Source organism: Pollicipes pollicipes, unplaced genomic scaffold (genome assembly GCF_011947565.3).
Source record: "Pollicipes pollicipes isolate AB1234 unplaced genomic scaffold, Ppol_2.1 Scaffold_7262;HRSCAF=8765_pilon_pilon_pilon, whole genome shotgun sequence".
NCBI classification, from domain to species: Eukaryota; Metazoa; Arthropoda; class Thecostraca; order Pollicipedomorpha; family Pollicipedidae; genus Pollicipes; species Pollicipes pollicipes.
The window spans coordinates 776,171-791,679 of NW_023597055.1; the positions used below are offsets into that span (position 1 = coordinate 776,171).

Below are 15,509 nucleotides of genomic sequence, written 5' to 3' on the forward strand. Positions count from 1 at the left end.
CCCGGAGGCTAGCCCCGCCGCCGCCGGCAGCGACAGCCGCCACCGCGGCGGTTCGTCACGCACTGACCGCATGCGCCGGATGGCAGAACCGGGCCCTGAGCGGCGGCGGCGGCGGCGGCGGCGTTGGTCAGCGAGCCGTGTCGTCGTCCCGGCCCGCGCCCCGCACCCGGCTGACCGGCCACCAGTCCTGACACACTTAAGCGGCCACTCCCGTGCCGCGTGGCGGCGCCGCCTGTCCTGTGACCGAGAAGCCACGAGAGGTCACGGCTCTGGGGCTCAGAAGCGGCGGCGGTTGGGTTACGCGCTACATAACCGAGGTGAAAGATGGCAACTGGTGGCCAAGGCAGTTTCAGGACATAATTCATGCATCGCTATTACATAGTCAGGAATGGAAAAATCAACCTTATTAATATTGTAGTCTCGCGAACACAGCGCTTAGCATCAGCATCAGTGCGTGATCAGATCAGCCAAGCCCTCACTGCAAACGGAATCGTTAGTTCTGGTCGGCGCCGCATTGTCTCGGTCTCGGGCTCACGGCACCAGCCGGGCCGGAAGCGGCCTGCCACTGGGTTGCTGGACGCTGCCAGCGCTGGCCCCACTCGCTGCCAGCACCGGCCCCATTCGCTGCCAGCGCTGGCCCCACTCGCTGCCAGCACCGGCCCCACTCGCTGCCAGCACCGGCCCCACTCGCTGCCAGCGCTGGCCCCACTCGCTACCAGCGCTGGCCCCACTCGCTGCCAGCGCTGGCCCCACTCGCTACCAGCGCTGGCCCCACTCGTTGCCAGCGCCGGTCCCACTCGCTGCCAGCGCCGGCCCACTCGCTGCCAGCGCGGCCCCACTCGCTCTGCCAGCACTGCCCACGCTGCGCCTGCCTGGCCCACTCGCTGCCAGCCTGGCCACATTCCACACTGCTGACGGCCACGTTCGCCGTGCTGTTTCCTGACGGCGAATGTCCGCGCGTTGACCCCCACCCACCCCCAAGTCGGGCAGTTATTGCGAAACTCTGTGTGCGTGCGATGCAGTTTTAAGACGGACATGTGAAGTGCCACGTGTAGATAGCATTCTGGGGATGGCGTGCTATTGGTGCAGAACTCCGTAATGTTGGTGGTATCACAGGTATGTGCACAGTTGGCTTTAGATAAATATCCCAGGAAGTGCGAATTATCACTCCATACGAATTAGATAAAAGATTCAGGATCCCAGAGGATCATTCAGTGAACTTTTACTCTAGATTCCTGATCGTAGGAATAATTCCTTATAGTTCGCAGTGTGTCTGCCATTCTAGAGCATCATGGATCCGGATTTCAGGGATCTGAACAGGAGACCCCCTTCTGTTGTTTGTTCGCCGGCTGTGCTTGGGGAAAAGATTATCATTAAAATGAATAATATGATCCGGAAATATCATCTATCTCAGGCCCTCAACTGCCATCACTTCACGTGTTTCAAATTGCTTGCCAAAGTACGTTGCCAATTTAGCCGACATGAGGCCACTTATTAACCTCCTAAACGCCGAACCGTGGTTCCTTGCTTGGCTTATTAATTTATTTTAGCTATCGGGAGGCGTTACGCATGTTTGCATTGATTGCTCGCAGCCTCTGACCCATTGCCACGTTAACCGCCACATTTGTTTTTATTTGCGCCCTCAACGAAGAAGCAGCAGAGCAGCACGTTTGTTTCATTGGCCACTGGCTTACGTCGTGTTAGCAGTCTATGCTAGCGACCATTCAAGCGTCGACAGATGCCAGCTTTCCATCTTGGTAGCTGTAGCTGAAAGCGTGTTGGGAACGTAAGCATATTGAATCAGGTCATTCAGTCCAAGACCTTATGTAATCTCCGGGCTCCAGAACAAGCACTCGAGCTACCTATCTGAAGCTTTAAGAATTTCGCTTTGGCCTCACATAAGCCTTTGTTTTCGGGGAAGGTGATGTCCTTTCCTGGACTCTGATGGTGTTCTTTATATGGTATTTAAAGATGATTTCAAAATCCCGTTCCCCAGGACGGTTGCTGCTCCTGCCGACCTCGGGTAGAGACGCTTATTCATTGTGGCGGCCGTCCCTCCTGCACAGCCATCTGTCCGTCACAAGTGTGTTCCCTCCCGACCACCCGCCGCCCCCTCCCCACCCCCCCCCCACCCCACACCCCCCCCACCTCCTCCAGCCACCTGCCGTGACCCGGCCGCGGAGCGCAACTTCACAGATCCGAACAGGCAGGCTGGCTCCTACCGGATCTTAGCCGAATGCCGGGCTCCTGCCGGATCTTAGCCAATTGCCGGGCTCCTGCCGGATCTTAGCCGAATGCCGGCTCCTGCGGGGTCTTAAACGAATGCTGGGCTCTGCCGGGTCTTAAGCCGAATGCCGGGCTGCTGCAGGATCCTAGCCGAATGCCGGGCTCCTATTGGATCTTAGCCGAAATGCCGGGCTCCTGCCGGATCATAGCCGAATGCCGGGCTCTGCGGGGGTCTTTGCCGAATGCCGGGCTCCTGCGGGGTCTTAGCCGAATGCCGGGCTGCTGCCGGGTCTTAGCCGAATGCCGGGCTGCTGCAGGATCTTAGCCGAATGTCGGGCTCCTATTGGATCTTAGCCGAATGCCGGGCTCCTGCCGGATCATAGCCGAATGCCGGGCTGCTGCAGGATCTTAGCCGAATGCCGGGCTCCTACAGGATCTTAGCCGAATGCCGGGCCCTACCGAATCTTAGCCGTCTGCCGGGCTCCTACCGGATCTTAGCCGAATGCCGGATTCCTACCGGATCTTAGCCGAGTGCCGAGCTCTCACCGGACGCTAGCTAAATGCCGGGCTCTCACCGGACGCTGGCCGAATGCCTTGTTCTCACCGGGCGTTAGCAGAATGCCTGGTTCTCGCCGAGTTTTGGTGAGCTTCTGATCCACCCAAAGCTGGCTGAGCCTTGGAGTAGTCATTTCTGGACATTGATGAGACTGAGTGCTTTTGTCTTACCAGATGCTTGTGAGTGCTAAGTCTCACAAAAGTCGCCGCTCGCACCTTCTCACCACAGACGGGTAAGCCCTGACCTGCACCGAAAGTCGGTGAGCACCACATCTCACCGTTCTAGCACTAGCTCTCGCGCTAGACGCTGGATCGTGCGACTCTCACTTGGCGGCGACGGTTTGGGCCGCCGGCCGAGAATGCTGTCGGCTCGGCGGATCCCCACCGAACCGGTACGGCGCCGAGCCCCGGCCCCGGGCGGCGAATAACGGCACGCCCCCCGCCGTGACCCGCTGTCGAAAGGCCCGAGGAATGCCGCGATGTGCTGGCGGCCGGGCCTCAAGGCCTGGAGAGCGGCGAGGTCCGCGACGGGCGCCGGCCACAGCCACCGGTGGATAGGCTTGGACGCCGGCGGCGGGGCGGCCGGACCGGGCGAACAACAGCGGGCCCAGCCTCACGATCAGCTGATCAGCAGGCAAGCCACAGCGAAGTCCGGGGGTTCGAAATCTCTGCGGCTGCTGGAGTATTTAATCCGCACGGCACCAGGTCGCCCTGGTCAGTAGTCGGCATTGTCTCTGAGAAGGGCTGATGAGTCGTTTTGATGAGATCACTCGCTGAATAGCTCCTCGGTGGTTACGCAACGCCCTTCTCGATTTTTGATACCCATCTTCTTAACGGTCGCAAGGCCGTGCCCCCGGTGCTGTGGACGAGTTGTTTCCACAAACGGCGTGTGTGCCCCTGGCTAATGACACATTACGCAAGTGGCTCATGAATGAAATGACGCAAGTGCCCTATCAAAGCACTGTAATTAACTAGATTTACGCGACGCGCGCATTAGCTTCCTTCCTCGCCAGCTTTTCGACCGCTTTATACCGCAGGTTTGCTGCGATGCTCACAAAGATGTAGACAAAGAACACTCCAAGCATCAGCATATGCTTGTCATCATATCACGCACATATGGATCAGTTTACGCATTGTCTTGTGGAAACAGGACGTGTACAACTCCTCCGCCATCTGTTACCCTGCACGCCAATGGCTCCATTTTCCCCGCTTCAGTTCTTTGCCCTTTTCCCCGCACGTTGTACCCGTGTCACACCCAAGATCCGTCCTGTCATGCTAATCATACTTCTGACGTCAGTATCGACCGTTTAAATGACGTCACACGGCTCGGTTTGGCGACAGCGGCGGTCGGTGCGGCGAGCCTTTGGCGACGGCCTGCGTGGGCGACACGTGCGGGTGTCAGCTGGCCCGACCCCAGCCAGCTGTCGACTGCCAAATCGATGCGGACACCCGGCCCCAGCCGTGGCCGGACTTCTAATGCAGCCGCACGTCAGAGGGCGATTAGATAATGATGCATGCCGTGGCGAAGGTGGCGGTCGGTGTGAAGGCTTGGGCTCGTGCCGCAGCGGAGGGGCACGCCTACTGGGCTCTTTGGGTGACATCCAGTTGCTCGTGGACCCCCTTTCCCTGTGCCTCTTTCTACCTCTCTCTTTGCCCTCCCTGCCTGCCTGCCTGCTTTTCTGCCTCCCTGCCTCCCTGCCTCCCGGTCTCGGCCCGCCTCCGGTCTCGCTGCCTCCTGTCTCCCTGCCTCCCCCTTTTCCTCTCTCCTTCCATCTCCCTCTCTCTCTCTGCCCTCTCTCTCCCTCCCCCTCGCTCTCTCCCTCCCTCCCTCCCTCCCTGTCTCTGTTCCCCGACCCTCAGTAGCAATTCAGAACATTGGCTCCCTTTTGGACGGCATCTTCGCACACTTATCCGCGAAGGGGAGAGGTGCGTGCAGCTAATGCAAATCACGCGCGACTTCGTTAGGAACTGCCCGGCACGATACCGCGTTTTTAACTGAGACGTGGGCCCCTGCGGCATCAGTCCGGCCATGGCCACACAGCAGCAGCGGTCCCCTATCGGCCTTGCACAGCGATGTGGCGTACGACTTGTGATGTGGATTACCACACGCCAGTGTGACATGAACGCCTTTCTCCACCTTGTCAGCCTTAACCGCCTCCGCCAGTTTTCACCTCGCTGGAAAACGTGCGCAGTCGTGCCAGCGCACCTCCACACGCAGAGCACGACGCCTTCTCGACGGACGTCGTTTCTTCTCCGCGACCGGCACGGACGTCGAGCGGGTTGTAGGGGAGCACGGCTTTGGCACGGCGAAATCCCAGCGTGCACGACCACCGTCGCTCGCGCGGCACGTCGCCGCCGGAGATCGCCGCCGCGCGCCGCTGCTACTGTCCGCCGGCGACGGCCCGGTGCATCGCACGCGTTGCAGGCCGTTACGACCTCGTTGGCAGCAGGGAAGCCTGCGTGACGCCCGCGTGCCGTGCTCCACCCGGTTGTCGGCCTCGCGGAGGCCCGGGCTCATCGCTTCTGCCGGCAGCGGCTGTTGTCTCCTGGCGGAGCGCGACGGCGGAGCGATGCGGCGACGCCGGACCTGTCTAAAACTACCCCCCCCCCCCCCTCCGCCGCCGCCGGTTCCAGGTAGCGGCGGGATCAGGCGGTGGCCAGCCAGTCCTTGAGCGGCCGCGGCCGCCCTTTCACACCCCCTCCCCCTCCCCCCAGCCAGTCGGCCAAGGTCCCGCCGCGCGCGGACGCCCGAGCGGCATTTAAACGTGACGTCACACCCGAGAGGCCGCGCTCCGTTAGCCGGCCGTCGGCGGGCTCGTGACGTCACACGTGCGCACGGTCCCATCCAGCGTCAGGTGATGAAGTGGGCCAGTTAGTCTGAGGCTACGAAACAGGTGCATCGATCGTCAGCTGAGCTATGGCGCTGCACTACATGATCTCCAGTGGAGCTCAACGGCAACAGTTGGAACCCGAATCGACCTACTGGCAGGGGATGCTTGTTGAATGTCTGGGCTCGGCCATTACACGCCCTCGCCCCAGTTCCTTCTCCGATAGCGCTGTGGGTGTTATATTTGAGTGTCTCCTGATGTTTGCTGCGTCACACGCTCCGTGAACCCCTGTCATGCCTTGTCCTGTCTTCTGATGTTTGCTGCGTCACACGCTCCGTGAACCCCTGTCGTGTTGTGTCCAGTGCTTCACAGTGAACCTCCTGTTAGCACCCGAGACAAACCATCCGTTGCCTGGCTGCGATCGACAGATCCGCTCCGACGCTGCTCGTGGAGCGTGTAGCCCTGGACTCACCGGCTCAAATTGCTTTATTTACGTCGTGGTTGTTTTGAAGGCATGACAATCATGGGGTGCTATAGAGGCTTTTTGTTCTAGTGTAGTCCATAAAGGCGAGGGCATGTCCCATGAGTGCCTGCGTGAGCGGGCACCGTAACTGCGTGCTGTAGAACAAACAGCTGGAAGAAGACCTGCTGGGGCAGTAATTTGACACATGTGCGCTAGTTATGCAGCCAAGCGGAAATGTGTAAGAACCGACACCGGTTCTATGTCTTCTCATTTTTTTTCCTGGAGTTTAGCCAGGTGTAGTGCTCGTGCGTTAAAGCTTTGCTGACAACAGTTTTTCATGCAGCGGTTTTATTTATTGAGGTCCTGTTCATGGAAGCTTGACGACGCATGACTTGCATCACGGGGCGCCCGCCGGTAGCAGAGCTTACATTATCGGCGCTGTTTGTCGCTTCAAAGCGCCGGTCACTGAGGATCAACAATCACCGAAACACTGATCTCTGCTCACATGGACAAGGCCACACTTTCATGCAGGTCACCTTATTGACAATCTTTTATTCATGTCACAAAGCGGGCGTTCACAAATGCCGTTCCCCAAGTGCTGGCAACCTTTTGCAGCCGGCGGAGATTGGGAACAGCGAAGGCCATTGTTCAGTCTGTCTGCTTCTGATTCAGACTCGCTGCAGGCCCAGGGCTGCGACAGGACAGAGTTGAATGGTCCTGACTCACTGGGATCCTGGTTGCGGCAGCAGGTTTTCGGGTCATCTCACAGCCTATCCGGCACCGACGGCTGGCCAATCGTGTGGACCAGGTCATGGCCTCTGATTAATGCACGGTTCTAGCACTGGTTTAGCTCGTTTTGAGTGTCGAGTGGAAAAACGTAGTTTTGATCGTTTTGTGATTAAATCATGTACATTTCAACGAAACCAAAGAACAAAGCCGACTTAGATGGATCACTATGTGTAGTGACAACATCCGGTGATAGCCCAATATAACGTAACATAATGCATGCATGCAAAAAACACACACATGTACTTGGTGTGATATTGTAGGTAACATATACTACAGCATACTATGCGTGCATGACATAACATGCCTCGAACCGTGAGGAACATCTGAGGTAGTGCTGAGGCCGAAGTCAGGTCATGACAACGATGCCACCTCTCCGAGCCGGTGCCGCTATGTCCGTGCAAGACATGCTGAAAACCCATAATACCCTGGTCAGGTCCGCCGGCGACAGACGCGGCCGGTTCTTAAAACAGTGGCCTTTCATGTGCTTGGGTGGGTGCACCCACTCTTCAAAACGACATGACATGCATACATTATTGCACGCTTTTTATCCCAGGTATGGTTCGTGACGGTGTTCCACCTTTCATTCTGGTGTTCGGGAAGTTATGCATGTGACTGGTGATATAATGGAGGTGAGCGAAGCATATTGATATACGGGCGTATGTGCTGATAAAAAGGAGCTAACAAGCATGTGCATAGATAAAAATGTGCCTAACTAAAAAAATAAACACTTCAACAGCCAGCTCGGCTCGACAAAACAAAACAAAACAAAATTGTTTTGCCGCGCACCGCGTCGAACCCGCCGCGCTGTCCCCCCTCCCCTCGACTGCCGCGCCCTCCGACGGGGCCAGCCTCGCCGGCCCCGCCCCCTGACCTCCCGGCCGGCGGCGTGACCCCGGTGACCCGGCCCGGGGCGCCGCGTCCGCCGGTGAGCTATCGCTGGGCCGACACAGGGGTTGCGACACGGTCGTGTGGGAACCGGTCCAGAGCTGGCTGCGGGTGCGGCGGCGGCGGTGGGAGACCGGTGCCGCCCAGCGAGCCGATGCTGGGAGACCGGTGCTGCTCGGCTGGCGGACGCTGGAGACCGGTGCTGCCCAGCTAACGGACGGTGGGAGACCGGTGCCTCCCAGCTAACGGACAGTGGGAGACCAGTGTCGCCCGGCTAGCGGACGGCGTCGGCGGCTCTGCTTCTGGTGGGCGGCGGGCTGGCGGTACGACGTCGGGCCGCGCTCTACGCACGAGGGAGACAACGAGACGCTGCTGTAGGCGAGAGATCAGGTGTGAGAAGCGTCATGAGTAAAATAAAACAATGCTGCTATGCCGAAAAAAGTGCTGTACTTTACAGCATCAAACCCTTCGACAATTCTTGTTAATTGGTGTAGGATTCCGCCTGTAAGATAGCGAGAGTTCCATGATCCTTCGAATGGGGTGCTGATGCTGGCGTTTAACTGAGAGCAGGTCCTGTCGTCACCTCGCTAAACTGCAAATGGGCGGATGAAAGGTAACATGTAACTGAAAATATCACCGTGTGAGAAGCGCCGCGTAACGGCTGACGAAAGATAAATGTATGCTGTCTCTGCTCCCGACCTTCACCCCGCGCCAGCTCCCAAACCATTAGTGATGCATAAACCCCCCGACCGCCAACCGCGGGGAGAGGTGTCCGGGTCTGGAGCGCCCCTTCAGCGGCGGCTGGGCCCCGCCCGCCCCGTCCCTGCGCCCGGCCACTTCCCCGACGGTGACCCGCCACCCTCCACGCTCTGTCCGCACCCGCGCCCGAAGGGTTGCCCGCAGCCGGCCCGCCCTCCCCGCCCCCGCCCCTCCCCCCGCCTCGCCGGCCGGGAGAAAGGCACGCGGCGCGCGCCCGGCGGCGGCGGCCACACCCGGCCCCGCCCCCGGCCCCGGCGGCGCGGTGAAAGGCTCCGGATCGAACCTCGCCCAGCCGAGTTTTTCTCGCTCGCGGTGCAGCCTGTGCGTGAATGGTCGCCGCGGGGGCATATGCACTCCCAGTTTGGCTTTTAGGCTGCAGGTTGTGTTAATTAAAGTGGGTCCAAAGTCCTAGTGCATAGCCACCACCGCCTACACATGAATGGACATTGGGACCCATGTGCAAAGGCAGGCTGGATGAGAACGCCAACTGCTTTCTATGGACAGGGTAAGGCGTCAACCATCCATCTGCCTCTGGAGAGGTCAGAACCCCTGGCAGCCCCTCCCGGACGCTGCAGGGCCTCTCGCTAGGTCTCCCGGACAGGGTGGGGCCGCTACCGCCGGCCTAAGAGGTGGTACCGTTCCGGTGGGTGAGGCCCCTCGCCCCGCCCCCTCCCCCCAAGGTCACCCTGCGGTCGGCCTCTAATGTGACATTGACAAGGCGGCGCGGGGGTTGGTCAGCTGTTGGCGCCGATCAGGTGATACTTACGACAGTAAGTTGGTCGTGTTGGATCAGCAAGAAAATGAAAGGGCATTTAACGTGAAAGCAGAGTGTGGCATGTATTTAAACCAGTCGTACAGGATGCAATGTATCGTTTCAGTGCCAGCAGCTTTCGAAGAAATGCACCATGCCCACGACCTCAATGTGAAGCTTTAAGTTTCACATGTAGGCATTAAGCGTAGAGTTGAGGAGTTATTGAGTCCTTAAGTGTGAAAGGATTTGTGTTCCACCTTGTCCGGTTTCAATAAGTTCTGTGGACAATGGGGAGACCCACCGTAAAATTCATTTGGCATTTTAGCTTTTGCTTTGTGCCGCAGATCAGAGTGCGGAATGTGACCGAAGTCCTTTGCTGGACCGTTACTTAATGGACATCCGACGCGTAACGGGCCGCGAGGACTGCGTCAGATTGGCCGCAACCAAACCATGCAGAAAAACGAACAAAGGGGATTGGTGGTCTCGCGCCAAGACAGTAGTTTCAAGTCATGGTTCGAGCTGTAAAAATCCCCATGCAGGAAAGCCGCCGCCGGGTCTACGCTCATGCAAGGTGTCCTGCAACTCAAGCGCTGCAATGCACCTTGCAAGTCAAACGTGATCCTAAACGGTCCTACGGGCCAGCTTCTCGGCCTTACTGGCGCGACGACTGTGGTAGGCAAGACTGTCGTGCCCAGGGCTAGCCGGCTCTGATCCCAACGTCGCGGAATCGGCGCTTCGAATCGCGCCGCGTGGGAGGGGGGGGGGGGGCACGGCCTACACACAGACTAGAGACATTCATGGTGACCCGCACCCCTGTCCCAGCGGCGACCGCACCGGTCCCCGGCGGCGAGCCGGATCGGGGCAGGACTCAGCACCCGGACCGGTGGCATTTGATTGAGCCACTCCGCGATGGTAATCCCGCAGCTCCGTCATGCCAATGATGTCGGCGACCACGTTCGCCGTGACCCGCTCAGGGTCCGAGATGTGAGAGCCTTGTTACGAAAAAGTGCAGCGTCGGGTAGAAGAGGCGCCGGGGGGCAGCGCGGCGGCGGCCGACTGTGCGCCGACCGTGCCACGACTTGACATGGAGCTCGGGTCGCCTGCCGACCGCCACCACCTGGAGTGGGTCGGTGGGTCGGCCCCACGCCAGCCCCGCGGCGCTGAGCCGGCCTGGGTCGGCTGCGCCTGGGCACCGGCCGGCCAAGGTCGCTCTCACGCGCCGGCCAGCCCGGCCCATTGGGACCGGACACGTGAAAGCTGTTCTGGCTGCCGGCCAGCGGCTGGCTCAGTCGACGGCGGTGGCACAGCCCCAGACTGGGAGTAGCGGGGTTATACAGCTCCAGACTGTGGAGCAGAGAGAGTGACGCGGCTCCAGGCTGGAGGCAGAAGGAGTGGCGCAGCTCCAGGCTGAAGGCTGCAGGAGTGACGCAGCTCCAGACTGGAGGCAGAAGGAGTGGCGTAGCTCCAGGTAGGGGAGCAATAGGAGTGACGCAGCTCCAGGCTGTATGGCAGTCGGGTAGCACAACCCCTGACTGGAGGCAGTAGGAGTGACGCAGCTCCAACCTGTGGAGCAACAGAGTAGGACAGCTCCAGACTAGGAGCAATGGGGTAACACAGCTCCAGACATGGAGCAACAGCGGTCTAGACCACAGAGCAGCGGGGTGACACAGCTCTAGACTGGTGGGGAGCAGCGGGGTAACGCTGCTGCAGGCTGTGGAGCAACAGAAGTGACGCAGCTCCAGACTGGCGCCAGTGGAGTAGCACAGCTCCAGACTAGGAGCAGTGGGGGTAATACAGCTGCAGAGGAGGACTCCGAGGGCTCCGTCGGAGTCCTCCACTAGGAGCAGTGGAGGACTCCGAGGGCTCCGTCGGAGTCCTCCACTAGGAGCAGTGGAGGACTCCGAGGGCTCCGTCGGAGTTCTCCACTAGGAGCAGTGGAGGACTCCGACGGGGGCGGCAGTCACGTGTTTCGCCTCAGAAGGAAGAGGCCGCCACGGCAGAGACGGGGTGTGGCGGGCAATCCGTGGCGGGTAATCCGTGGGACAATGTCGGCTGCAAGCTAGCGGAATTGTGACGGGACCTTATCGGTTGTCTACAGAGCATGTGGGAAACCCATAACCACCGAACACAATGATGCTAAACAAGCACTCGCTGCTAATAAGGTGTCGAACGTTCCGCTTACATAATCCTCCGGAAACCATTCCAAATAATGAGCCGGTAGCATTCCGACTCGCGGTGTGGTGCGATCTGGCTCGTGTCCGCTGCAGTTCTCTTCATAGGCTGGTTTACACGCATTGCTCCGCACGCAGTTCTCGTGAGCAGTGAGGTGTCTTTCAGGGACGCTTTACCGATAGCTTCCAATAGATGCTTTCGGCTTATGTTGTGTGAGGAAGCGCCATACTATGTTGTGATATTGTGCACAGCATCTATGAACACCTGCGTGCATCACATGGACCTTGGTTTTGAAGGAACTGTGTATTTTTGCGAGTCTGGTGCTGATTTGCACGTCCGCGTTGTACGCGTAAGAGGTACAATCTTACCTTCGTACCACTTTAAAAGATGCCCTTCTGAAACCAGGTTGGCCACAGGTCTGTGCGACGCGCACACGCGCCGGTAGGTCACAAAAATGAATCCATCAAATTATGACCACTTGGTATCATCCGGCGCCATCACAAACGACAAGGGACAATATCGGCTAGTTGACAGCAAAGTTCTTTGGCATACGCCCGTGCTTACATCGAAATCGTCCAATTGCTGACCAGCGACAATAGGGTTGCATGTGGACTGACTGATGAGAATGATGGTCTGCCTTCGGCGTGTCCGCCAGGCTCGAAGAGAGAGATGCCCCACTGCTTGCGTCATATTTTCAGCACGTCAAAACACTTCCGCATGTCAAGATTGGCAGCGCGCACGAACAGGCCATCTCAGACGCCTGCAGATCGACTGCTGATAGCAGAACTGACCTTTTGCCGCGCTTGTCTGTGCCAGCCTGTTGTTACGCACGCGAGGTTAAGGCTGGCACGAATAGTAGTAACAAAGCTACTTTTTTGTATCCGCCACCGACTGCCTTAAATTCGGACGGAATGTGTCCACCTGTACATATTTTGTGATGCGTGCAACATGGGAGGCCTGTTGTCATCGCCTGGTGCAGCCTTATGATTATGACTGTGTGTCATGCAAGTGCATTATTCACTGAATGATGTGTTGCACAGCAGCTCCGAGTGGTCGTGACCCCGGGCCGTTTCCGGCGCCGGGGCCGTCGCTGCCAACAGACCCCGTTCTGAACGCAAGTCTAGTGGCGCTTGACGTTGCCGCTGTGGCGGAACGCGGGTGTGCGGCGCCGGCCTCAGTTTGCGCTTTTTCGAGGCGGATGTTAATCGGCGCGGGCTGGTTGTTTTGACTTGTTTCGGGTACGCTTGCCTACGGGTCGGGCTGATGCCCATTACCGGTGGGCGAGGGCGGCGCCGCCCCGCACGCACGTGGCGGCGTGCGCACAAAAACGAACGCTCAAGGACGGTTTATGTGCGCAGTAGGGAACCTTGCCGCGTCCTTCGGGTGGCTCTGGTCTGGAACGGCGGCATTCGCCGCTCAGGCGCGCTTTTCACGTGCGACACGTGCGTGCGGCACATCCGGATTATTCGCGGCGCATGTCCCATGAGCGTGTGACGCGTGTGCCACCCACATGTACCGCACGTGCAGTTTGTGCAATATTATGATGCACGCCGCGTGCGTTGGGCGGAACGTCGTGATGACGCCCAAGCGCTAGCGACCGTGCGTTTTTTGTCACCACTCCTGAAAAACCCCAGCGTTGCAGTGTTGTCACATCACTTGTGGCTAGCGAGATCGCGGTCAGCACTTTAAACTGATGGCAGCGGACGGCAACATGCCAGCGAGTCTTTGCTGCGGTCGGAAGTGCAAATAGAGCGTCGCTTATCGCAACCACTGGCGCGATTGCGTGCGCACAAGTCACAGCTACATGGGACACGGCGTCTGTTACGTGCTCTGCCGGGCGGCGCTGCGGGAGACAGGAGGCCCCACGGGCGATCTGGATGGCCCGGGTTATGCCACTCGGCCACCATTCTGCGGTTGACGCGATGGCGCAATGCCGGGCGCGGTGGCGCAACTAAGTCGCCGGGTTTCTCCTGGCGTGACGTTCATGTCGTGCCCATGGCGGCCCGGCCTTCCCTGCGGCCGGTCGGCGCCGGGCCGAAGGCGTGAGCTCCTGCGCCTCGAGCCCCCGAGTCGGCGCGCCTGCAACGACGGCTCGTGCCAGCCCCGGCCCGGCGCGGAGCCGCCGGTGCGAGGTGGCGGGACGGAGGGGGTGTCGTCGCGTTCTGGCCAGCTCGGGAGCGGGGCTGGGCTACCACCGGCCCGTGTTTTCACGACGGCGCACGGGCGGTATCCCATATCCCTTCTCACCGCTGGTCTTATTCTGTTTCCAACAACCACGTGGGGACCGCATGAGGATGGGCCCTCCTTGCAGCATACCGACTCTGTTTCCAACAACCACGTGGGGGCTGCATGAGGATGGGCCGCTCCTCCCGGCATACCGGTCTCTTTTACGGGACCCACGTACCCCATTTCCCACCTCGGACCACCGTGCCCTGCTGGGTGGTCGGTGGGCACGAATAAATGGTATCTCTGTGAACTGAACTCCATTGTTTTGTCTTTGGGTCGAGGTTCTCGCCATGCTCATGCTCAGCATTCGGCGAAGGAGGGAGAAATTGGCCTTGCACCGACGCGTGATGTTCTTCTGAAGCCAATTACACGCAATGCTGGGTGCCCCAGGTCATAGGGTGGTACATGCCAGGTAGCACGGAGGCTTGTTTCTCTCCCGAACATGCCCTGAGCACGAAGTGAAATGCATTCGGCAATTTATTTATTTTATATTTATTTGAACACAATTAGTGCGCCTATCTGTTTGTTCCGCTTCTGGGCTGGCCTTCGGCACGACCCCACCTCCTCCTGTAGATGTCAGTTCCGGGCTCCTTGCCATTGCCTCAGAGGTGAAATCGCGGGTGGAAAAGCCGCGATGAGATGATGCATGCCCGAATTCATTATTCGTCCGAGTGCTTCCGTGATAGGAGTCTGCTGGCGTGACGACGGAGATATCCTGACTTGGGCTTTCCTCCCGTAATTCGTTGCTGCAGTGAAAAGATCACTTGGATGTTCGGCTGGCGTTCTGCATCGAGGAATTATCTGCGGCAAGGAGCTATTCGTAGCGTCATTTAGGATACCGCAGCACATGTCGGAAAGCACAGAGCCTCCTCCAACCGCGCTGTTAGTATGCCCGTGGTTACATAAGATATTCGTGTTTGTTCCCTTTCGCCCGCGTTCACGTTCTCCACTTTAATTTTATGCTCGAGCTGCTGCCATCGACACTTTCGGCCGTGACACAATACCCGTTAACTGCTGCGATACCATGGGGTATTGTGTTCACTAATCGCATCCATCGCTTCGCCGCTTTCTCCAGCGTCAGCGCGACGTCGGGTGTTCGGCGCCGGTTATCAGCGCTTTTGCACGGGGGTTCATCTCGGGGGTGGCATTCATCTCCCGCATCTTCGCAGTGACAGTGCCCAAGGGTAGTGTAGTCGGGTGTCACAGCGTCTTTTTCCGCAGAGTTGCAGTGACAGCGCCCAGGGGTAATGCAGTCGGATGTGCCAGCGCCAGTCGGGGTGGCCGCGTTCCGGGTGACCGAGTTTCTCCGGTCGGGTGTGATGTGCGGAGTGCCGCCGTCCGGCCAGTTCCTCAGCCTCTGTCGCACTGACTCGGTGGCACAGGCTGCCTGCGTCGCCGAACGCTGCGCATGGGGCGCTCACCCCCGGCGCCAGGCCTGGGCTGTGTGGGACACGTACGGACCTTCCCAGACAGCGCCGGGAGGCTCCACACGGTGGTGGCACGGCGGCCTGCAGCCCTCTTGAGAGCCGTCAATGCCCCCGGTTTTCGGCGTTCACGCGCCGCCCGGAGCACGCCAACGATGTGGGAACAGCAGCAATGCGCTTCGGGCGCCATGGGAACCGTTTCGTGCGGTATCGTCGGCAGTTGGTGAGATCTCAGCGCCGCCTGACAACCACCTGTCGTCCAGATAGCGACCGTATGCCGGCAGACAAAACGGTTGACTGAGCGGGCACGGCAGGACGGTAAACATTAAATCGCGGCCGCTCGTCGGATGCAATCGGTTTTGCAATCGGTTTTGCAATCGGGCCCCGGTTGGCGTTTGCAATGGATAATCGTTATTTTCGGCGTCGGCGCT

General features: G+C 59.1%; 1 protein-coding gene across 1 annotated transcript in view; it reads left to right on the forward strand.

Moving 5' to 3' along the window:
- Positions 1-15,509, forward strand: part of LOC119114017 (neurogenic differentiation factor 1) — a 54,380-nt gene that overhangs the window by 38,573 nt on the left and 298 nt on the right. The gene's annotated exons all lie outside the window — the stretch shown is intronic.